This window comes from Macaca nemestrina, chromosome 4, assembly GCF_043159975.1.
Source record: "Macaca nemestrina isolate mMacNem1 chromosome 4, mMacNem.hap1, whole genome shotgun sequence".
Classification (NCBI taxonomy): domain Eukaryota; kingdom Metazoa; phylum Chordata; class Mammalia; order Primates; family Cercopithecidae; genus Macaca; species Macaca nemestrina.
In genome coordinates this window covers 174178999-174203235 of record NC_092128.1, presented here as the reverse complement: position 1 = coordinate 174203235, position 24237 = coordinate 174178999, and the positions used below count along the sequence as shown (strand labels likewise).

The window sequence follows — 24237 nt, the reverse complement described above, 5'->3', positions numbered from 1 at the left end:
TTCATGTCAGAAGAATCCTTATGCCGGCTGGGCGCAGTGGCTCACGCCTGTAATCCCAGCATTTTGGGAGGCCAAGGAGTGCGGATCACTTGAGGTCAGGAGTTCGTGAGCAGCCTGACCAACATGGTGAAACCCCATCTCTACTAAAAATACAAAACTTAGCCAGACGGGGTGGTGCATGCCTGTAATCCCAGCTACTTAGGAGGCTGAGGCAGGAGAATCACATCCCTTGAACCTGGGAGGCAGAAGTTGCAGTGAGGAGAGATCATGCCACTGCACTCCAGCCTGGGCAACAGAGCGAGATTCGGTCTCAAAAAAAAAAAAAAAGAAAAAAAGGATCCTTATGCCAAAGTGTCATATTTTGGGTTATTATATTCGCTATGCTTCAGTTGTTATTTTCTTTTGCTCATTTTTCTGTAATAGCCCAGAAAAGTTGGTCTGGTTTTATTTATGAAGAGCTCTGTTATGAAGACAGCTGGTCCAGGATAATCTCTTATGTTTCGGATCTACAGACTCCAGCAATATCACTAATCCCGGGAGTGGGATCCCAGGCTGCCACTACCATGTGGTGGGTCCTCAGAGGGGATCCCTGTCTGCCTTGGAGCTTGTTTTTATAAGTTAAGAAATGGTCGTGCTTTCTAGAAGGAAATGTTCCTATTGTACCTTGGCAGATATTACGTTTAAGAAATTTTGACATGGCAAAAGTAAAATTATGTTGGGGAGGCAAGAGGAAAGCTGGCATCTCAAGCTGGAAACATGCAAGTCATTGTTAGATTCTGAACTGACTCTGAAACGTTTTATTAATTGTATTAGTCCATTCTCACATTGCTATAAAGAACTACATGGGACTGGATAATTTATTAAAGAAAAGAGGCTTAATTGGCTCACGGTTTCACAGGACGTACAGGAAGTATGGACAATCATGGTGGAAGGCAAAGGGGAGGCCAGCTGGAGCAGGAGGAAGAGAGCAAAAGCAGAAGTGCTACATACTGTTTTGTTTTGTTTTGTTTTTTTGAGATGGAGTCTTGCACTGTCGCCCAGGCTGGAGTGCAGTGGTGCGATCTCAGCCCATTGCAACCTCCACCTCCCGAGTTCAAGCAATTCTCCAGCCTCAGCCTCCCAGGTAGCTGGGGATTACAGGCATGCACCACCACACCCAGCTAATTTTTGCATTTTTAGGAGAGAGACAGGTTTCACCACATTGCACAGGCTGGTCTCCAACTCCTGGCCTCAAGTGATCCATCTGCCTCATCCTCCCAAAAGGCTGCGATTACAGGCGTGAGCCACCGCAGACGGCTGCTATACACTTTTAAACAACCAGATCTTGTGAGAACTCACTATCACGAGAACAGCAAGGGGGGAAGTACGCCCCCATGATCCAGTCACCTTCTACCAGGCCCCTCCTCCAACACTGGGGATTACAATTCAACATGAGATTTTGGTGGGGACACAAATCCAAACCATGTCATTTTACCCTGGCCCCTCCCAAATCTGTTGTCCTTCTCACATTGCAAAATACAATCATCCCTTCTCAACAGTCCCCTGAGTCTTAACTCACTTCTGCATTAACTCAAAACTCCACAGTCCAAAGTCTCATCTGAGATAAGACAAGTCCCTTTTGCCTATGAGCCTGTAAAATGAAAAACAAGTTAGTTACTTCCAAGATACAATGGAGGTACAGGCATCTGTTACATGCACCCATTCCTAGTGGGAGAAATTGGCCAAAACAAAAGGGTTACAGGCCCCATGAAGTTCAAACCCAGCAGGGAAGTCATTAAGTCTTAAAGCTCCAAAATAATCTCCTTTGACTCCATGTCTCACATTCAGGCCACACAGATGCAATGGGTGGGCTGCTAAGGCCTTGGGTAGCTCTACCCCTATGACTCTGCAGGGTATAGCTGCCATAGCTGTCTTCGTGGTGTGGTGTTGAGTGCCTGTGGCCTTTCCAAGCTCACAGTGCAAGTTGTCGGTGGATCTACCATTCTAGGGGCTGGAGGATGGTGGCCCTACTTCTCACAGCGCCACTAGGCAGTGCTTGAGTAGGGACTCTGTGTGAGGGCTCCAACTCCACATTTGCCCTCCATAGTTCCCTAGAAGAGGTTCTCCATGAAGGCTCTGCCCCTGCAACAGACTTCTGCTGGACATGCAGGCATTTCCATACATCCTCTGAAATCTAGGCAGAGGCTCCCAAACCTCAACTCTTGCCCTCTGTGCACCCACAGGCTTAACACCACATGGAAGCTGCTAAGGCTTATGGCTTGCACTCTCTGAAGCAGTGGCCTGAGCTGTACATTGGCCCCTTTTAGCCACGGCTGGAGCTGGAACAGTTGGGATGCAGGGAATGGTGTCCTGAGGTTGCCCAGGGCAGCAGGGCCCAGGGTCTGGCCTACAAAACCATTTTTCCCTCCTGTGTCTCCAGGCCTGTGATGGGAGGGGCTGCTGCAAAGGTCTCTAAAGTGTCTTTGAGGCATTTTCCCCATTGTCTTGACTATTAAGATTCAGCTTATTTGCTTATGCAAACTGGCTTATGCAGCCAGCTTGAATTCCTCCCCAGAAAATGGGTTTTTCTTTTCCATCACATGGCCAGCCTGCAAATTTTCTAAACTTTTACACTCTGTACCTTTTAAAATATAAGTTCCAGTTCCAGATTATTTCTTTGCTCATGAATATAAGCATAGGCTGCTAGAAGCAACCAGGCCATCTATTGAACATTTTGCTACTTAGAAATTTATTCCACCAATACTCTAAATCGTCACTCTCAAGTTCAAAGTTCCATGGATCTCTAGGGCAGGGGCACAATGCCTCCAACCTCTTTGCTAACACGTAACACAAGTCACCTTTGCTCCAGTTTCCAGTAAGTTCCTCATCTCCTTCTGAGACCTTTTCAGCCTTGACTATATCACTATAGCATTTTGGTCACAACAATTTAACAACTCTCTAGGAAGTTCCAAACTTTCCCTTATCTTCCTGTCTTCTTCTGAGCCCTCCAAACTGTTCCAACCTCTGCCCATTACTCAGTTCCAAAGCTGCTTCCACATTTTCAGGTGGAATGTGGCACCTTTATAGCAATGCCTCACACTCTCTGTACCAATATTCTGTGTTAGCTAATTCTCACAATGCTACAAAGAACTACCTGAGACTGGGTAATTTATTAAAAAAATAAAAAGAGGTTAAGTTGGCTCACAGTTCCACAGGCTGTATAGGAAACATGGGTGGGGAGGCCTCAGGAAACTTACAATCATGGTGGGAGGAAAGGGGAAACCAGCATGTCCTACATGGCTAGAGCAGAAGGAAGAGAGCCCAAAAGGGAAGTGCTACACACTTTTAAACAACCAGATCTTGTGAGAATTCACTATCATGAGAACAGCAAGAGGGAAGTCTGTCTCCATGATCCCATCACCTCCCACCAGGCCCTGCCTCTGACATTTGGGATTACAATTCAACATGAGATTTTGGCAGGGACACAAATCCAAAGCATATCATTAATTTACTGATAACTGGATGAGAAAAAGGAATTAGAGGGAATTTCAAGAGAGGGAGAGGGATCTTTTTTAAAATGACTTAAAATTGAGGTAAAAGGTATATATACACTGAAGTGTACTACATAAGTGAATACTATAAACCAAAAATCAAATTCCATTCCCCCCAACCATCTGTATAGACCCCTCCTCTTGGCCCAGGGCATGTTAAAGTTAACTGAAAAGCTAGTTCAGGCCGTGATGGGAAGGGGGAGCCAGACATTATACTCATTATACTCTCCTCCCTTTTGGAATTACTGATAGAATAGGCTCTTTAGGTCTGATAAGAAATATTTACAATCTATTCTCTCTGAAGCCTGCTACCTGGAGGCTTCCTCTGTGTGATAAAACCTTGGTCTACACAATGCCTTATCATAACTCTATTCATTACAGGTCTTTAGATAATAGCTTTTTCAACCAATTGCTAATCAAAAAATCTTTGACTCTTCCTACAACTTGGAAGCCCCTGCTTCCCACCTTTGTAGACTGAACCAGTGTCCATCATACATGTATTGATTGACATCTTACGTCTCTCTGAAATGTATAAAACCAAGTTGTAGTCAGACCACCTTAGGCACATGTTCTCCCCAGGATCTCCTGAGGATTGTGTCATGGGTCACTGGTCACTCATAGTTGGCTCAGAATAAATCTCTTCAAATATTTTACAGTGTGACTGTTTTTGCCAGCAATACCTTGGTGATGTAGAAGAGGAAAAAATAATTTTCCCTCTGCTTTTCTGGGTTCTTAGGATCTTTGTAATAACAGATTAATAAGAGGAAAACAGCTGGGTGCTGTGGTTCACGTCTGTAAGCCCAGCACTTTGGGAGGCCGAGGCGGGCAGATCACAAGGTCAGGAAATCGAGATCATCCTGGCTAACATGGTGAAACCCTGTCTCCACTAAAAATACAAAAAATTAGCTGGGCATGGTGGCGGGTGCCTGTAGTCCCAGCTACTCAGGAGGCTGAGGAAGGAGAATGGTGTGAACCTGGGAGGTGGAGCTTGCAGTGAGCCGAGATCGCACTGCTGCACTCCAGCCTGGGCAGCAGAGCAAGACTCTGTCTCAAAAAAAATAAAATAAAATAAGAGGAAAACAAGCTGAAGTTTATTAATATTATATTTCATATATACATGGGAGGTACCCAGAGAAATGAGTAAATCTCAAAGCCATGGCATAGAACCCTGGCTTATATAGCCTCACCAGAGAAAACAAAAACAAGAGGGCTATGGGGGAGGCAATTTATAGGAAGGTGACCAGGAAAGGAGGCACAGTAAACAAGAATAAGGTTTGTTATGCAGATTTAAGTCAGTGCCTTCTCCATTGATAGCAGTCTCATGTGATTTAGTCATCCTTTTATTCCTGTTAGAGAAGGAGACACCCTTACAAATGGAGATTTCCTTTATAGTGGTATATTTCCCATACAAAAGGTTAACTTCTACTTTGTTTTTAGAGCTTCTTCTGTGTCTGCTGTTTCTCAAAATAATCAGTGCAAAATAATCCCTATGCCAAAGAGGCATATTTTGGGGTGGCTTACTCTGGTCTCCTACAGTGATTTTTAAAATATGTGCACCTTGGCACCTTGATGCAACCGCCAGTCAGAGTAAGAGGTGGAACATTTCCAGCACCCCATAAAGTTCCCCTGTGTCTGCTCCATCATGATCAATTAGTTTTGTCTGTTTTTGCACTTCACGTAAATGGGATCAGGTAAAATGTATTCTTTGTGACTGGCTCCTTTTACTCATCCTAAACCTGTGAGCTTCATCTGAATGTTCGAGTAGTATGTTCTTTCTCTGTTGTTGTATTACATTGTATGAACAACCCAAAATGTGTCTCTTCATTGGTGATGGATCTTTAAACAGGATGCCCAAGAGAAGCAATGGCACCCACCATCCAGGCTACAAAGTGACTAATGGGACCAGGCTTCACTGCTTGCCTAGGACAATTTATTCACTTATTCAACAAATATTTATTGAGCACATAGTGTATTTGTGAAGCACCAGGCATTGTTCTTTGTGCTGGGGATGTCAAGATAAAATCCTTGTCCTCATGGGAGCTTATGTTACAGTGGGAAGACATGATTACTTAGTTCATTTATGTTGCTAAAAGAAAACATCTCAGACTGGATAAAACATCTCAGACTGGATAATAAATAACAACAGAAATTTATTTCTCACAGTTCTGGAGGCTGAGAAGTCCAAGATCAAGACACTGGTATTCGGTGTCTAGTAAGGGTTTTTTTTGCTTGGCAGATGAGCCCAAGAGCAAAGAAGCCCAAGCTAATTCCCTCCAGTCCTTTTTATAAGACACTAATCTATTTATGAACGAGGAGCCCTCATGACTTAATCTTCCCAAAAGGCTCCACCTCTTACACACCACAATAGAGGTTAAGTTTTGATGTGGTTTGGCTGTGTCCCCACCCAAATCTCATCTTGAATGGTAGCTCCCATAATCCCTGTGTCATGAGAGAGACCCAGTGAGAGGTAATTTAATCACAGGGGCGGATTTTTCCCTTGCTGTTCTCATGATAGTGAGTGAGTCTCACAAGATTTGATAGTTTTATAAAGGGCAGTTCCCCAGCACACACACTCTTGCCTTCTGCCATGTAAGATGTGCCTTTGCTCCTCCCTAGCCTTCTGCCATGATTGTGAGGCCTCCCCAGTCATGTAGAACTGTGAGTCCATTAAACCTCTTTTTAAAAAATTAATTATCCAGTCTCAGGTATTTCTCCATAGCAGTATGAAAATGGACTAATACAGTAAATTGGTGCCTTTAGAGTAGGGTACTGCTATTAAGATACTTGAAAATGTGGAAGTGACTTTGGAACTGGGTAACAAGCAGAGCTTGGAACAGTTTGGAGGGCTCAGAAAATAGAAAAACGTGAGAAAGTTTGGAACTTCCTAGGGATTTGGAGGGCTCAGAAGACAGAAAGATGTGGGAAAGTTTGGAACTTCCTAGAAGCTTGTTGAATGGCTTTGACTGCAATGCTGATAGTGATATGGACAATAAAGTCCAGGCTGAGGTGTTTGCAGATGGAGATGAGGAACTTGTTGAGAACTGGAGCAAAGGTGATTCTTGTTATACTTTAGCAAAGAGACTGGCAGCATTTTGCTACAGCCCTAGAGATCTGTGGAATTTTGAACTTGAGAGAGATGATTTAGGATATCTGGCGGAAGAAATTACTAAGTGGCAAAGCGTTCAAGAGGAAGCAGAGCATAAAAATTTGGAAAATTTGTAGCCTAATGATGCAACAGAAAAGAAAAATGCATTTTCTAGGGAGAAATTCAAGCCTGCTGCAGAAATTTGCATAAGTAACAAGGAGCCAAATGTTAATCACCAAAACAATGGGAATGACATCTCCAGAGCATGTCAGAGACCTTCACAGTAGCACCTACCATCACAGGCCTGAGGCCTAGGAGGGAAAAATGGGTTTCTGGGCCAGGTCTGGGGCTCCCCTGCTGTGTGCAGCCTAGGGACTTGGTGCCGTGTTTTCTCCTAGCTGCTCTAGCCATAGCTAAAAGGGGCCAAGGTACAGCTCAGACTTTGGTTTCAGAGGGTGCAAGCCCCAAGCCTTGGCAGCTTCCACATGGTGAGCCTGTGGGTGCACAGGAGTCAAGAACTGAGGTTTGGGAACTTCTGCCTAGATTTCAGAGGATGTATGGAAATGCCTGGATGTCCAGGCAGAAGTTTCCTGCAGGGGCAGGGCCCTCATGGAGAACCTCTGCTAGGGCAGTGTGGAAGAGAAATGTGGGGTGGGAGCCCCCACACAGAGTCCCCACTGAGGCACTGCCTATTGAAACTGTGAGAAGAGGGCCATCATCCTCCAGACCCCAGAATGGTAGATCCACTGACAGATTGCACCATGCACCTGGAAAAGCTGCAGACACTTAATGCCAGGCCTTGAAAGCAGCTGGGAGTGGGGCTATACCCTTCAAAGCCACAGGAGTGGAGCTGTCCAAAGCCATGGGAATCCACCTCTTGCATCAGCATGAACTAGATGTAAGAAATGGAGTCAAAAGGGGATCATTTTGGAACTTTAAGGTTTAATGACTGACCTATTGGATTTTGGACTTCATGGGGACTGTAACCCCTTTGTTTTGGGCAGTTTCTTCCATTTGGAGCAGGTATATTTACCCAATGCCTATACCCTCATTGTGTCTAGGAAGTAACTAACTTACTTTTGATTTTACAAGATCATAAGTGGAAGGGACTTGCCTTGTCTCAGATGAGACTTTGGAATGTGGACTTTTGAGTTAATGCTGTAATGAGTTAAGACTTTGGATGACTGCTGGGAAGGCACAATTGGTTTTTAAATGTGAGGACATGAGATTTGGGTGGGGCTGGGGTGGAATTATATGGTTTACCTGTGTCCCCACCCAAATCTCATCTTGAAATGTAGCTCCCATAATCCCTAGGAGAGACCTGGTGGGAGGTAATTGTACCATGGGGGTGGGTTTTTCCTGTGCTGTTCTCATAATAGTGAATAAGTTTCATGAGCTCTGATGGTTTTATCAAGGGCAGTTCCCCTGTACATGCCCTCTTGCCTGTCACCCTGTAAGATGTGCCTCTGTTCTTCCTTAGCCTTCCACCATGATTGTGAAGCCTTTCCAGCCATGTGAAACTGTGAGTCCATGAAATCTCTTTTTCTTTATAAATTACCCAGTCTCAGGTATTTCTTCATAGCAGTATGAAAATGGACTAATACAAGTTTCTACATGAATTTGAGAAGGGGACACATTCAAACCATAGCAGATGGGTAAAGATGCTTCAGGTATGGCCGAACTCACCAACACACTAAGACAATCTTAGTGACTGCTATGATTTGAATGTATTCCCCAAAAAGTATGTGTTGGAAAATTAGTCCCCGGTGCAACAGAATCTGGAGGTAGGGCTTAGCTGGAGGTTACAAGTTTGACCTCGTTGGGGCTCAGAAAGCAATACCTCACAATAGGGCATTTTTGCCATGCTGAACTGAAGAAGCCTCAAAGTCTCCGACCACCTACCCCCAAGATCTCTCCCAAACAAACTGAAGTTCCTTTATCTGCCTAAGATACAAACTGATATAGGTTGGTTGTGTCCCCACCCAAATGAATTGTAGCTGCCATAATCCCCACGTGTTGTGGGAGAGACCCGATGGGAGGTAATTGAATCATGGGGGCGGGTTTTTCCCATGCTGTTCTTGCAATAGTGAATAAGTCTCATGAGATCTGATGGTTTATAAAGGGCAGTTCCCCTGCACATGTCCTCTTGTCTGCCACCATGTTAGACGTGCCTCTGCTCTCTTCCTTTGCCTTCTGCCATGATTGGGAAGCCTCTCCAGCCATGTGGAACTGTGAGTCCATTAAACCTCTTTCCTTTATAAATTACCCAGTCTTGGGTGTGTCTTTTATTAGCAGCCTGAGAACAGACTAGTACACAGAGCCACCAAGGAGAACAATGACTCTTTCTTCCTCTTCCTGTTACCTCATTATCTATTGCAGAAAAGAAAATTAAGATCTTAATTTTCCAGCCTTATATGGCAGATCCTATTTACCCTTATATAACCATTGCTAAAATTTGGGTATTGCTCCCATATTTACATATGTATACACATGTCTAACTTATACACATATATGAATGCATATTTAAATAGAATCATATTGTACCTTATTGTAGTATCATCTGCCTTCTTTCATTTATTATCCATCATGAGTAGTTCCCCTTATCATTAAGCATCTTCCTATAACATATTTTTTAATGGTTACAAAGATTCCCTTTGGAATGACACACCATATGATAGAGTTTGGACGTGTGCCTCCTCCAAATCTCATGTTGAAATGTGATTTCCAATATTGAAGGTGAGGCCTGGTGGGGGTGATTGGATCATGGGGCAGGACTCTCGTAAATGGTTTAGCACCATCACCAGGTGATAAGTGAGTTCTTACTCGGTGAGTTCACATGAGACCTGGTTGTATAAAAGTCTGGAACCTCCCGGCAACCCTGGATCTTGCCATGTGACATCACCGTCTCTCCCTTCTCCAACTGCCATGACTGGAACTTCCTGAGGCCTCACCAGAGGCAGACACTGGAGCCATGCTTGTACAGCCTGCAGAACCATGAGCCAATTAAGCTGCTTTTATTATAAATTACCCCGCCTCAGGTTTTTTTTTTTGAGACGGAGTCTCACTCTGTCACCCAGGCTGGAGTGCAGTGGCACGATCTTTGCTCACTGCAACCTCTGCCTCCTGTGTTCAAGTGATCATTCTGCCTCAGCCTCCCGAGTAGCTGGGACTACAGGCGTGCACCATCATGCCCAGCTAATTTTTGTATTTTTAGTAGAGACAGGTTTTACCATATTGGCCAGGCTGGTCTCGAACTCCTGACCTCGTGATCTGCCCACCTTGGCCTCCCAAAACGCTGGGATTACAGGCATGAGCCACTGAGCCCAGCTGAGATATTCCTTTATAGCAATGCAAAAACAGACTAACACGCTATAGGTCCTCAAATACTTGCTGACAAAAAGAGGGTCTCAACTTGATATTTGATAATTTTGGACATTTAGATCATTTACATTTTAGCTATTGTAAATAAAACACTGCGATGTGAACATTGCCTTGAAAATGACGACACCCCTGTATAATTACATTATTCATGGTATAATGAATCACACCTTTAGAATAACTCCACCTGGAGTTTGCATTTGTATTATACACTTCAGAACATGTACATATACATTTATCTGGTCCTCACAAACCCCATCAGATGAATTGGGCAGATATGCTTATCTTTTCTCACCATCTTAGAGGTGAGAGAGGAAGGTGTGGCTCTTACCACAAACAGCGGCTTTTGTGTTCCGTGTTCATGACCGGGATTAGACAGCACACAGAGGGCAAGACTGGCAAGGCCCTGTATTTCCAAGCCAGAAAGTTCATCGATTAGCTGTTAGAACAGGACTGTACGCTGGAAATCCAAGGATCAAGATTCTGCCCTGCTTCTCATAGTAAGGATAAGAGAGCAAGCTCGCCACATATCAAGGGCTTTTCGCGGAACCAGCTTTGAGGGTACCACGTGTGCCCCAGTGCTCCCTGCTGGAAACCTGGAGGATTGTCTCAAGTTTTTTTGACAATGTGCACAAAGGAGCTAAATCTGACTTAGCAACCAGACTGTGAGTTTCCGGGGGCCAGGAGTGGGAGGCGAGCAGGAATCCGTCCCAAGCAGGAATCTGTCCCGAGTTCATCTTTTAGCTGATGGGAAGGCTGTGGCCCCTCGCGCTGCTGTGGTTGGGAGCGGAGCATCGGTGTATTTAAGAGCGTCCAGGTGACTGTAATGGGCCAGTTGGATCTAATTTACCTCGAAAATTCATGCATTTAACTAACACTCTGGCAGTGAAGAGCCGGACAATGCTTTTTGTCTTGATAAAGAAATAAAGGGAATAAATAGAATGTTGGCTGCGGTTGCTGCTTATCGAACATTTTTCCTAGATCTAAGGGTTTGCCCGAGTCTGAAGGATGTGGAAGGATGGCGTTCCACCTTACTTCCACCTCCCTCGCTGCATCCCACCTGGTACCCTCCCTGGCTGGCTCGGGGCACTGCCAGTGCCGTCCTGTGCGAGGACGTTTCTCTGGTGCCCTCTCGCGGTGGATCAGCGAAGTGCCGCATTTTATTTAGAACCAGAGTGGACCTAGAAGGACCCTTGGACGTCATCTTTTGTAACCCTATCGTTTTATAGATGAGGAACCGAGGCCTAGAGCAGTGAAGTGGTTTGCCCAGGCTCACATGCCTAGTAATTAGGTTAAATGGGGTTTGGCTGGGGACAGTGTTTAGGACTAGGAGAGGGTAACCCAGATCCCTGGCGTTCGACAGCCTGAACAAAGGCTTGGGAAATGAGAATCAGCTGGCGATGGATGGAATTAGAACAAATGCTGGGTGCCACACAAAGGCCGCGAGTGATTGCTGCTGCCACCACTGGAGCCTCAGAACCTGGCAATTTGCAAAGCCCCTCAAGGCCAATATGTCCCAAACTGAACTTATCATTTCTGCCTTCACTTTATCTTCTTCCGTCATGTTTCATCTCAATAAATGGCCTCACCTGCTCTCAGGTTGCTCAAGCTGGACAGCTAGTCATCTCTCTCTGTAGTCCACATCCATCCATCACTGAGTCCTGCTTCCTGTAAAATTTAGGCCTGGTGCGGCGGCTTACAAAACCCGTAATCCCAGCACTTCGGGAGGCGGGCAGATCACTTGAGGTCAGGAGTCTGAGACCAGTTTGGCAAAACTCCATCTCTTCTAAAATACAAAAATTAGCAGGGAATGATGGTGGGCGCCTATAATCCCAGCTACTTGAGAGGCTGAGGCAGGAGAATGGCTTGAATCCGGGAGGTGGAGATTGCAGTGAGCTGAGATTGTACCACTGCCCTCTGACCTGGGTGACAGAGAAAGACTGTCTCAAAAAAATAAAAATAATCTAAAAAATTATCTTGAATCCTCCACTGCCAAAACTTCTCCTTACCTATGACTATGAAAACCTGGGTAGTGGCCATCTTCCAGCTGTGGCTGTCCAAATGGTGAACACCTTCCTTGCATAGATAGCATCTCACCTCGGGAGCATTGTCCTGCTTTCTCAAGGTAGAATCTGGTCGGCTTCCTTTCCCAGCCCTCCCACATACCCCTTGCAACTGGAATGTAGACGTGTGTGCTGGGCTTTACCCAATTAGGTGCAAACCCAGGAAGCTGCAATATGGAAGTGAGTGACGTGATGAAGCCTGAGGATGGAGCTGGCCTTTCATCAGGGTTTGAACGTCCTGGAGGGCACAAGGGGATGATTTGGGAGGAAGAGAGGCAAAGGGCACAGAGCAGAAGGAACACGAGGAGAAAGGAGATGTCAGATGATTGTGGGGAACTACATTTTGGGCTATGACCCAGTGTGATGGTTAATACTGAGTGTCAACTTGATTGGATTGAAGGATGCAAAGTATTATTCCTGGGTGTGTCTGTGAGGGTGTTCTCAGAAAAGATTAACATTTGAGTCAGTGGACTGGGAGAGGCAGACCCACCCTCAGTCTGGGTGGGCACCATCTAATCAGCTGCTAGCTCGGCCAGAATAAAAAATGGCAGAAGGACATGGAAAGACTAGACTGGCTGAGTCTTCTGGCCTCCATCTTTCTCCCGTGCTGGATACTTCCTGCCCTCAAACATCAGACTCCAAGTTCTTCAGCTTTGGGACTTGGATTGGCTTCCTTACTCCTCAGCTTGCAGGTGGCCTGTTCTGGGACCTCATCTTGTGATGGTGTGAGTCAATACTCCTTAATTAACTCCCTTGTATATATGCATCTATCCTATTAGTTCTGTCCCTCTAGAGGACCCCGGCTAATACACTCGGGGTGACATAGAGATAACACATGGTGGTGCTGGATTTCTCAGGCTTGCTTTTTTTTTTCTTTTTTTTGAGACAGAGTCTTGCTTAGTCACCCAGGCTGGAGTGCGGTGGCGCGATCTCGGTTCACTGCAAGCTCTGTCTCCTGGGTTCACACCATTCTCCTGCCTCAGCCTCCCTAGTAGCTGGGACTACAGGTGCCCGCCACCATGCCCGGCTAGTTTTTTGTATTTTTAGTAGAGACAGGGTTTCACCGTGTTAGCCAGGATGGTCTCAATCTCCTGACCTCGTGATCTGCCCACCTCAGCCTCCCAAAGTGCTGGGATTACAGGCGTGAGCCACCACGCCCAGCCATTTCTCAGGCTTTCAAACTCGGATTCACAAAAACTGTTGCCTTGGTGCAGAACAAGCTAAGGCCACAGGTAGAACAGATGAGCTGGTGAGGCTGCCACAGGAGCTTGGGGCTGTGGTGGGTGCTCTGAAGGCCTGTGCAGAAACATACACAAGCTCTGACTGGAAACACAACCTCATATATAAGACAACAAAGCTGATATGGGAAACAGTAAACAAGTAGCTAACATGCTTTTAAAAAATTTCACTCCAAACCAACATGTGACCCGATTGGAATTAGAATGTGTGTGTGTAGATGTGTGGATGTATGTATATATGCATGTGTTAAGCCTATCCTGAGAGCAGCAGTTGCCATAGAGAATTTTTGAGTAAAATCACCCTCTTTGGGAATATACTTTCTTCCCCATGGGATCACTTTTGGGATCAAAACTTATTTGGTTGTATCGGCTTGGGTGACATCCTTGCCAAAGACATTATTTCAAAGACACTATTTCATAGGCATTGTTTTTAGCAAAGATACTAGAATTTTGCAAAGTAAAAGTGAAACTCTGCTTTGGTCTTTTACGGGGGCTTAACAGAAATATAAACCACTGGTGATTGATTGGATTGATTGAACATGTAAATGAGACATGTTTTTTGTTTCTTTTTTTTCTTTTATTTCCAGAGCAGGAATAGTCTCATTACTTAGACATTCTGTCATGGGTAGTGTCTGTTCTCTGACTAACTTGACTCTTCATGTACAGTCACTAGGTTTTCCAGAAAACTTATAAGTATCTGAAAAAAATGTTGCATTGGGTGTTAAGATCTTTTCAGTTTAGTTATTCAAAAATAGTTTCCCCAGCAGCCTTATTTGCAGAAGTGAAAAAGCGAATTGTTAAATCATATGTAATTGTGCAGGGCCCCTAAATAGCAAAAACATATTGAAAAAGAAAAATAACAAAAAAATCTGCCTATTAGGTACTGTGCTTATTATGTGGGTGGTGAAATAATCTGTACACCAAACCCCCATGACACTCAATATACCTATGTAACAAACCTGGACATGTACCCCTGAACCTAAAATAAAAGTTAAAAAAAGAATAAAATTGGAAAGCTAACATTTCTGGATTTCAAAACTTAATATAAAGTTACAGTAATCAAACAATGTGACGCTGTTACAAAGATAGGCATATAGAACAAATGTAAATGAATGTAGTTGCACTCTTACCTCACACCATATACAAAAATTAATTCAAAGTGATTTCAGCATTAATCTGATGCTAAAACTAGATAAGGAGACAACAACAACAACAAAAAGAAAATGACAGGCCAATATTCCTGATTAATATACGTGCAGAAATCTTCACCAGAAGATTTAGCAAACTAAATTCAACAACACATTACAAAGATCAATCATTATGATCACTTGTATCCCAGGAATGTAAGGATGGTTCAACATATGCAAAGCAATAAACATGATACATCACATTAACAGAGTCAAGAACAAAAAATCGTATAATTACCATAGATGCTAAAAAAGCATTCAATAAAATTTAACATCCCTTCGTGATAAAAACTTTTGACAGAGTATAGAAGGAATATATCTCAAAACAATAAAAGCCATATATGACTTTTATATGGCCAAAAGTCATATATAACAAACCCATAGCTAACATTCTACTGAATAGGGAAAAATCAAAAGCCTTTCCTCTAAGGTCTGGAACAAGACAAGGTTGCCCACTTTCACCCCTTTTATTCAATATAATCCTGGAAGTCCTAGCCAGAGCAATTAGGTAAGAGAAAGAAACAAAGGGCACCCAAATGGGAAAGAAAGAAGTCAAATTATTCTTGTTTACAGATGACATGATTCTATATTTAGAAAAACTTAAAGATTCCACCAAAAAACTGTTAGAACTAGTGAACAAATTCAGTGAAGTTGCAAAATACAAAACCAATATACAAACATCAGTGGCATTTGTTGTTTATTTGTTTGTTTGAGACAGGGTCTTGCTCAGTCACCCAGGCTGGAGTGCAGCAGCAGGATCATGGCTCACTGAAGCCTAGACATCCCAGGCTCAAGTGATTCTTCTACCTTAGCCTCCCAAGTAGCTGGGACTAAAGGCATGTGCCACCACACCTGGCTAATTTTTAAAAAAAATTTTGTAGAAATTAAAGTCTCACTTTGTTGTCCAGGCTGTTCTTGAACTCCTAGGCTCTTGCAATCCTCCCACCCTGGCCTTGCAAAGTTTTGGGATTACAGGCATGAGCCACCATGCCTGGCCATCAGTAGCATTTGTATATGTCAACAGAGAACAATCTGAAAAGGAAAGTGATCCCATTTATTCTAGCTACCAAAGCAAAAACAAAGCCCTAGGAATAAATTCAATCAACAAAGTGAAAGATCTCTACAGTGAAAACTACAAAACACTCATGAAAGAAATTGGAGAGGACACCAAAAGGTAAAAAGATATCCCGTGCTCATGGATTGGAAAAACTGATATTGATGTGTCCATAGCACCTCTATTAGCCTGTTTTCACACTGTCGATAAAGACATACCCAAAACTGGGCAATTTACAAAAGAAAGAGGTTTAATGGACTCACAATGCCATGGTGGCTGGGGAGGGCTCACATTCATGGCAGGAGGCAGAAAGCAAAAGGCACATGTCACATGGCTGCAGACAAGAGAAGAGAATGAGAGCCAAGCAAAAGAGGTTTCCCTTTATAAAACCATCAGATCTCGTGAGACTTATCAATTACCTCAAGAACAGTATGGGGGAAACTGCCCCCATGATTCAGTTATCTCCCACTGGGTGCCTCCCACAACATGAGGGAATTATGTGAGCTACAGTTCAAGATGAGATTTGGGTGGAGACACAGGCAAGTCATATCACCACCTAAAATGATCTACAGAATCAATGCAGTCCCTATCAAAATACCAGTGACACTTGTCTTAGTCTGTTTATGTTGCTGTAAAGGAATACCTGGTTAATTTGTAAAGAAAAGATGTTTATTTGGCTTATGGTTCTGCAGGCTGTACAAGATGCATAGTATTAGCATCTGCTTCTGGCAAAGGCCTTAGATTACTTCTACTCATGGCAGAAGCTGAAAAGGATCCGGTGAGATCACCAGACAAGACAGGGAGGAAGAGAGCAGGTAAGGAGGTGCCAGGCCTTTTTTTAACAATCAGATCTTGTAAATAGAGCAAGAACTGGGCGGATGGCAACAAGCCATTCATGAGGAATCTGCCGCCATGATGCAAACACCTCCTGCTAGTCTCCACTTCCAACATCGGGGATCACATTTCAATGTGAGATTTGGTGGTGGGGTGGGGGTGTCAAATATCCAACTATAGCAACATTCTTCACAGAAACAGAAAAAAAAAAGAATCCTAAAATTCACTTGGAACAAAAGACCCTGAATAACCAAAGCAATTTTGAACAAAAAGAACAGAGCTGGAGGTATCACACTAACAGATTTCAAAATGTACTACAAAGCTATAGTAACCAAAAATAGCATAGTACTGGCACAAAAACAGACACATAGACCAAATGGAACAGAATAGAGAGCCCAGAAATAAATCTATGCATATATAGCCAACTCATTTTTGACAAAGATGCCAAGAACATACATTGGGGAAAGAACTGTCTCGTCAATAAATGGTGCTGGAAAAACTGGCTATCCGTACGTGGAAGAATAAAACTAGGACCGTATCTCTCACCATATTAAAAAATCAAATCAAATGGATTAAATGTTTAAATGTAAGACCTGAAACCATGACACTACTAGAAGAAAACACTGGGGAAATGCTTCAGGACATTAGTCTGGGCGAAGATTTTTTTTTTTAGTACAACCTCACAAGTACAGGCAACGAAAGCAAAAATCAACAAATAGGATTATATCAAGCTAAAAAACTTCTTACACAGCAAGAAAATAATCAGCAGAGTGAAGAGGCAAACTACAGAATGGGAGGAAATATTTACATCCATTTGACAAAGGATTAATAACCAAAATATATAAGAAATTCAAACAACAGCAAAAAACCTGAATAATCTGATTAAAGAATGGGCAAATGATCTGAATAGACATTTCACAAAAGAAGACATATAAATGGCCAATAGGTATATGGCAAAATGTTCAACATCACTAGTCATCAGGAAAATGCAAACCAGATATTATATGCAATGAGATATTATCTTCCCCAGTAAAAATAGCTATTATAAAAAATACAAGAAATGACAAATGCCTGCCAGTACACTGTTGATGAGAATGTAAATTAGTATAGCCACTATGGAAAACAGTATAGAGGTTCTTCAAAAGTTCAAAATAGATTTACTGTAGGATCCAGCAATCCCAGTACTGGGTATATATCCAAAAGAAAAGAAATCAGTGGCGGGGTGTGGTGGCTCACACCTGTAATCCCAGGATTTTGGGAGGCTGAGGTGGGTGGATCATTTGAGGTCAGGAGTTTGAGACCAGCCTGGCCAACATGGTGAAACCCCATTTCTACTAAAAATACAAAAATTAGCCAGTAGTGGTGGTACAGGCCTGTAATCCCAGTTACTCAGGGGCCTGAGGCAGGAGAATCGCTTGAACCTGGAAGGCAGAGGTTGTGGTGAGTTGAGATTGCGCCACTGCGCTCTAATCTGGGTGACAGAGCAAGACCTTGTCTCAAAAAAAAAAAAAAAAAAAAAAGTATGTTGAAGAGATATCTGCATTTCTATATTTATTGCAGCACTGTTCACAGTAGCCAAGATATGAAAACAACCTGAGTATCCATCAGTGGATAAATGAATTAAAAAATAAGGCACAGATACACAATGGAATACTGTTCAGCCATTAAAAGGAATGAAATTCTGTCATTTGTGACAGCATGGATGAATCTGGAGGACCTTACATAAGTGAAATAACTCAGGCACAGAAAGACACATATATCACATCTTCTCATTCATATGTCTCAATCAAAGTTGATTCTATGAAAGTAGAACATAAAAGGATGGTTACCAGAGGGTGAGAAGGCTGGTGGGGATTGGGGATGTGTTTCCTTACCCAATAAAGGAAATACAGTTAAATAGAAGGAATGCGTTCTAATGTTTGGTAGAGCAATAAAGTGACAATAGTTAATAATAATTTATTGTGCCTTTCACAATAGCCAGAAGACAAGATCCGGCATTTCTCTGTTAGAAACACAAAGAAAGGATAAATGAAGTGATAGATATTCTAATTACCCTGATTTGATTATACATTGTATACATTTAACCAAATATCACATGTACTCCATAATTATGTGTAATTATTATATATCAATAAAAAACTATAGAAGAGAAAAAAGAATTCTAAATAGTTAATTATATAAATTATATTTAATTAAAACCCATATGTCTTAATGATGAGTAAAAAAATAGCAATGCTTCATTTTTTATTCAGGGTGTCTATAGTTCATTCTTCTTTCTTATCAAATTGACTAAAAAATTATTGATTTTTGGTAACTTTATCTGAATGTTTGCCTTTTGAAGGGGTTACTTTATTAAGATACTATCCCAAACCTGAGACATATCCTCTATAAAATACAGAGGAATAAAATCAGAAAATGTTTGATACATTATGATGAATTAAAGGTATCTAAGTCAGTATTTATAGTTTGAGAATAAAACCCTAAGAGAAAAAAAAACTACGTGTAAATATACAGAAAATCAAGTATAATTTTGAAATAAAATGTCAAAAATTTCATTTGAAATTTCATTTGGAGTGGATGTCTCATATAAATGAAAGCCAAAAATATGTATATAAATAATTTTACAGCTCATTAAAATTTTGTTTTATTTAAAACCCAAAAGCAGAAAGAAAAAAAATGCACTCAAAATAAATCAATGACTTAAATATAGAAGCTAAAACCATAACACTTTTAGGAGAAAACATAGGGATAAATCTTCATCATCTTGGATTTGGCAATAAGTTCTTATATATGACACAAAAAGCTTGGCAACAAAAGCAAAAACAGACAGATGGGACTACATCAAACTTAAAAACTTCTGCACATCAAAGGAAAGAGTCAGCAGAGTGAAAAGCAAATCTACAGAATGGGTAAAAATATTTGCAAATCATATATCTGACAAGGGATAAATACCCAGAATATATAAAGAGTGACTATAACTCAACAACAAATAACTCAATTAAAAATGGGTAAGGTACCTGAATATACATTTCTCCAGGGATGGTATCCAAATGGCCACCAAGCATATGAAAAGATGCTCAACATCACTAATCATTAGAGAAATGCAAATCAAAACCACAATGAAATGTCACTTCATACCCATATTAGTATGGCCACTATAAAAAAAAAAAACCACAAAATAACAAGTGTTGGAGAGGATATGGGGAAACTGGAACCCTTGTGCACTGTTGGTGGGAAGGTAAAATGGTACAGGCTGCTATGGAGAACAATATGGAAATTCCTCAAAAAATTAAAAACAGATTTAGCATATAATCTAGCAACTTCACTTCTGGTTATATAGCCAAAAGAATTGAAAGCAGGATCTTGAAGAGATATTTTCACACCAATGTTCATTGCAGCATTATTCACGGTAGCCAAGAGGTAGAAGCAACCCAAATATCCGCTGATAGAAGAATGGATAAAGTAAATGCAATATACATACAGAGGAATACTACTCAGCTTTAAAAAAGAAGAAAATCCTGTTAATATGACAACTTGGAGGAACTTTGAGGAAATTGTGCTAAGGGAAGCCAGCCAGTCATAAAAAGACAAACATTGCGTGATTCCATTGATATGAGGTATCTAAAGTAGCCAAACTCATAGAAACAAAGTAGATTGAAAGTTACCAGGAGCTGGGAGAGAGGAAAGGAGGAGTTGTTGCTTAATGGGTAGGAAGTTTCTGTTTGAAGTGAGGAAAAAGGTGGTTGCTAAGGGTAGGGGGAAGGAAAACAAAGCTGTTTAATGGATACAGAGTTTCAGTTTTGCACAATGAAAAATCCCCTGTCAGCAACCGTTGGCAATGATGTGTGGAAATTGGAACCCTTGTAGATTGCTTGTGGGAATGTAAAATGGTACACCTGATGTGGAAAACACGATGGTGGTGGTTCCAAAATTCACACACACATATATATATGAAGCCTAGCTGGGTGTGGTGGCTCATGTCTGTAATACAAACTACTTGGGAGGCTGAGATAGGAAGATTGCTTCAATCCAGGAGTTGGAGACCAGCCTGTGTAAGATAGGGAGACTCTGTCTATAAAAAAATGAAAAAAATGAAATATAGAATTTACCATATGATCCAGAAATTCCACTTCTGGGTATACATCCAAAAGATCTGAAAGCAGAGACCTGAATAGATACTTGTGCACCAATGCTTATTATTCACAATAGCCAAAAGGTGGAAATTACTCAGTGTCTATCAACAGATGAATGGCTAAACAAAATGTATATCTATGTAAGGAAATATTCAGCAACAAAAACGAATAGTTTTGTTTGTTTGTTTTTTTTTTTCTGAGACAGGGTCTTGCTCTGTTGCCCAGGATGGAGTGCAATGGCACGATCTTGGCTCAGTGCAACCTCCGCCTCCTGGATTCAAGCGATTCTCATGTCTCAGCCTCCCAAGTAGCTGGGATTATAGGTATGGCCCACCACACCTGGCTAATTTTTGTATTTTTGGTAGAGACAGGATTTCACCATGTTGCCCAGACTGGTCTCAAACTCCCGGCCTTAGGTGATTCGCCTGCCTTGGCCTCCCAGAGTGCTAGGATTTCAGACGTGAGCCACTGCACCGCATGTAATAAAGTTTTGATGCATGCTACAACATGAATGAATCTCAAAAATATTATGGCAAGTGAAATAAGCCACACGCAAAAGGACAAATATTGCATAATCCCACTTACATGAAATATCTAAAATAGGCAAATTCATAGAGACAGAAAGTAGATTAGAAGTTACCAGGAATGAGAGGAGGAGGCGGGGAGGAGGAATTATTTCTTAATGGATACAACGTTTCTATTTGAAGTGATGAAAGTTTTGGAAATGGATAGTGGTGATGGTTGGACAATATTGCCAATATAATTGATGCCACTGAAACATACACTTACAAATGGTTAGAATGGCAAATTATATTTTATCAAATGTCACATGTTTTACCACAATAAAAGTTATCAAGATGATCTTTACTTTCATAAATAAGTAAAACATAAAAAAAGAAGAACAAATACACAAATATTAGACATACAACTCAATGAGCTACCAGCTATATTGGATTCAGCGGTAGCAACAGGAAGGGGCCCTGACGTTGTCAAAATTTTTCCTACATGCTTAGTGCTTTGTGCGTGCTTTCACTGCATCTGCAGAGAAGCCCTGAGAGGTGCTACAGGGCCTATTTAGGTGGAAAAACAGACTAAGTCCTGGCCCAAAGTTATGAAGCTCTATAAACCCAGCATTCAAATCTAGGTCTATCTGGCTCCAAACGGAGTACAAGCAGACCTTGGTGACCATTTTGGGAAAAGTGTTTCACCCTGGAGGATAATTTTGAGTTTTTACTGAACTGGGGAAGATCACTGTGAGGGAGAATAGACTAAATGTGAACAAGATCCTATCCAACTCTAATTTCTCATAGGACTTTGCTGGAACTCATCACCCTCAGAACACTGATTTTGGGTTGAGTTTTCTAGTTTATAAGATTTTAGTGCACAATGGCAGATTTAGTAAATGCTGAATACAGTTCTTTTCCAATGTAATAATCCATCCATTTTCAGTTTAAAATTGACTTTGGTTGAGAAAGAGAAGTTCTTGAATTTCCTGCCTGTGACCAGAGGAGGCCGCTCTTTCACTATGAATGTTTTTAGGGTCAAACGCAAACTCAAGCATGTTGCTAGGACCCAAAATTATGGTTCTTATTTTCATACTCTATCTTTCTCTTCCTCCCTCCCCTCTCTCCCCTGTCCTCCTTTCCTTTCCCTTTTTCATTTCCTTCTCCTCCTATTATTTCAATAAGTCAGCTCAGATGTGATAACAGGAAGGGGATGTTTCTCTTCATCATATTCTTTGAACATTTATTCACCTGTTCCCCCACAAATAACTGTTTCCTTTGTTTGTTTGTTTGTTTATTTGAGATGGCGTCTCGCTCTTTCGCCCAGGCTGGAGTGCAATGGCACGATCTCGGCTCACTGTAACCTCCGCCTCCTGGGTTCAAGCAATTCTCCTGCCTCAGCCTCCCGAGTAGTTGGGATTACAGGCGCCCGCCACCACGCCTGGCTAATTTTTGTATTTTTAGTAGAGACGGGGTTTTGCCATGTTGATCAGGGTGGTCTTGAACTCCTGACCTCTGGTGATCCACCTGCCTCAGCCTCCCAAAGTGCTGGGATTACAGGAGTGAGTCACCGTGCCTAGCTTACTGTTTCTTTTAATAACAAACTTTCCAAGAAAATGGATCAAATGGAAAAGATACTTTTCCTTCCCCTTTACTATTTTTAAGGATGGAAATGGACTTTCGTTTTTGGGTGTAAACAGTTGAACAGTCACATGGCAGAGTTCAGTGTTCCTTTCCTCAACCTTTCATTTTCACAGTTTCGTCTGTCCTGGCCCCAGAGAGGGCAATGTGGGAGTTGTTTAGAAAAATCCATTGTCAAATCTGGAGAGCATTTAGATTTTGACATTTGATAGCTACAACTCATTTTCTGCATGGAGACTATAGCTTTCCAGAAGTTTCTTTGGTTAAGCAACTGAAAAGAAATTTAGGTTTTCTTCCTTTCTTTTTTTCTCATTCTCTCTCTCTCTTTCTTTCTCTCTTTCTTTCTCTCTCTCTCTTTCTTTCTTTTTCTTTCTTTCCTTCCTTCTTCTCTCTCTCTTTCTTTCTTTCTTTCTTTCTTTCTTTCTTTCTTTCTTTCTTTCTATCTTTCTTTCTTTTTCTTTCTTTCTTTCTTTCTTTCTTTTTCTTTCTCTTTCTTCTTTCCTTTCTGTCTCTCTCCTTCCCTCCCTCCCTCTTTCCCTTGCTTCCTTCCTTCTTTCTCTCTTTTTCTCTCTTCCTTCCTCCCTCCCTCCCTCCCTCCCTCCCTCCCTCCTTCCCTCCTTCCTTTCTTCCTTTTTTTCCCTCTGATCACTAATGAATCTTTCTAGAAAAGAAACATTTCAGTGCTTTCACCAATGTTTTTGATCTTTGCTTTCCCGTATCTCCATCTGTGTTACTTTAAAAAGTATCCAACCTTTTAACTGGGAGAGTTAACAAGCAAAATACAACTTTGTCAATTAGAAAAAATATTTTTTAAAAGGAACTTTGTAGCCTGACAGATGAGGGGATCAAGGTGCATGTGTATTGCGGGCAGGAAAGGTGGGTTACAAACACAATCTTCTTTATTCTAAATTACCTTGTGGGCACGGGTAGGGGGGGGAAGAATTATTTAATTTAAGGATGAGATGATTTAGAGCTCCAAAGAAATATTCCTCTGCAGAAGTGCCTCATCACACAACTTGGTTATTGAGACCTTCAGTGGGCTTGGTATTTGTGTCTTGGACACTACTTTTTTTTTTTTAAAGGGCCTGAAGGATCTTTAGGGAGTTAGGAGGCAGATGAGCTTTTCTGCTTCTAATTGGTGTTACTGCTGCTTTTCCTTCTCTTTCAGGCTATTCAAACTAACAAGAGGAGGTTGGTAGGGGCCCTCCTAAATTGGTTTCAACTACATTTTCCATTGTGTGTGTGACCTTGAACTAGTTCCGGAATCTGTCAAGGTTTCAGCTGTCCAAATCACACAATGAGACGTAGAATGATGTGATCTGCAATGGTTTCTTGAATGCCAGCTCTTTAGGGTTCTCCCTGTCTTTATTGCCTTAGAAGCACCATGTTCAGATTCTGATTCACTATTCCAAGCAACTGTCTCACCTTACAGTAAAAGTAGACAGAATATCAGTTAATACAATATGGTCTTTTTCTTTTCTTTTGATTATGGAAAGACTTTGGACACAAATCTTAGCGGTTAGTTGAACACGAATGGGGAAAAAAGGAAAGTAAATCAATAAATTGAAAGAAGACTTTGGAGGCCCTGACT

At 41.8% G+C, this 24237-nt stretch overlaps 1 pseudogene; it reads left to right on the top strand.

Moving 5' to 3' along the window:
- The first annotated feature begins 345 nt into the window (after positions 1 to 345).
- LOC105472742 (large ribosomal subunit protein uL11-like) overlaps positions 346 to 24237 on the top strand; it is a 128238-nt pseudogene continuing 104346 nt past the window's right edge.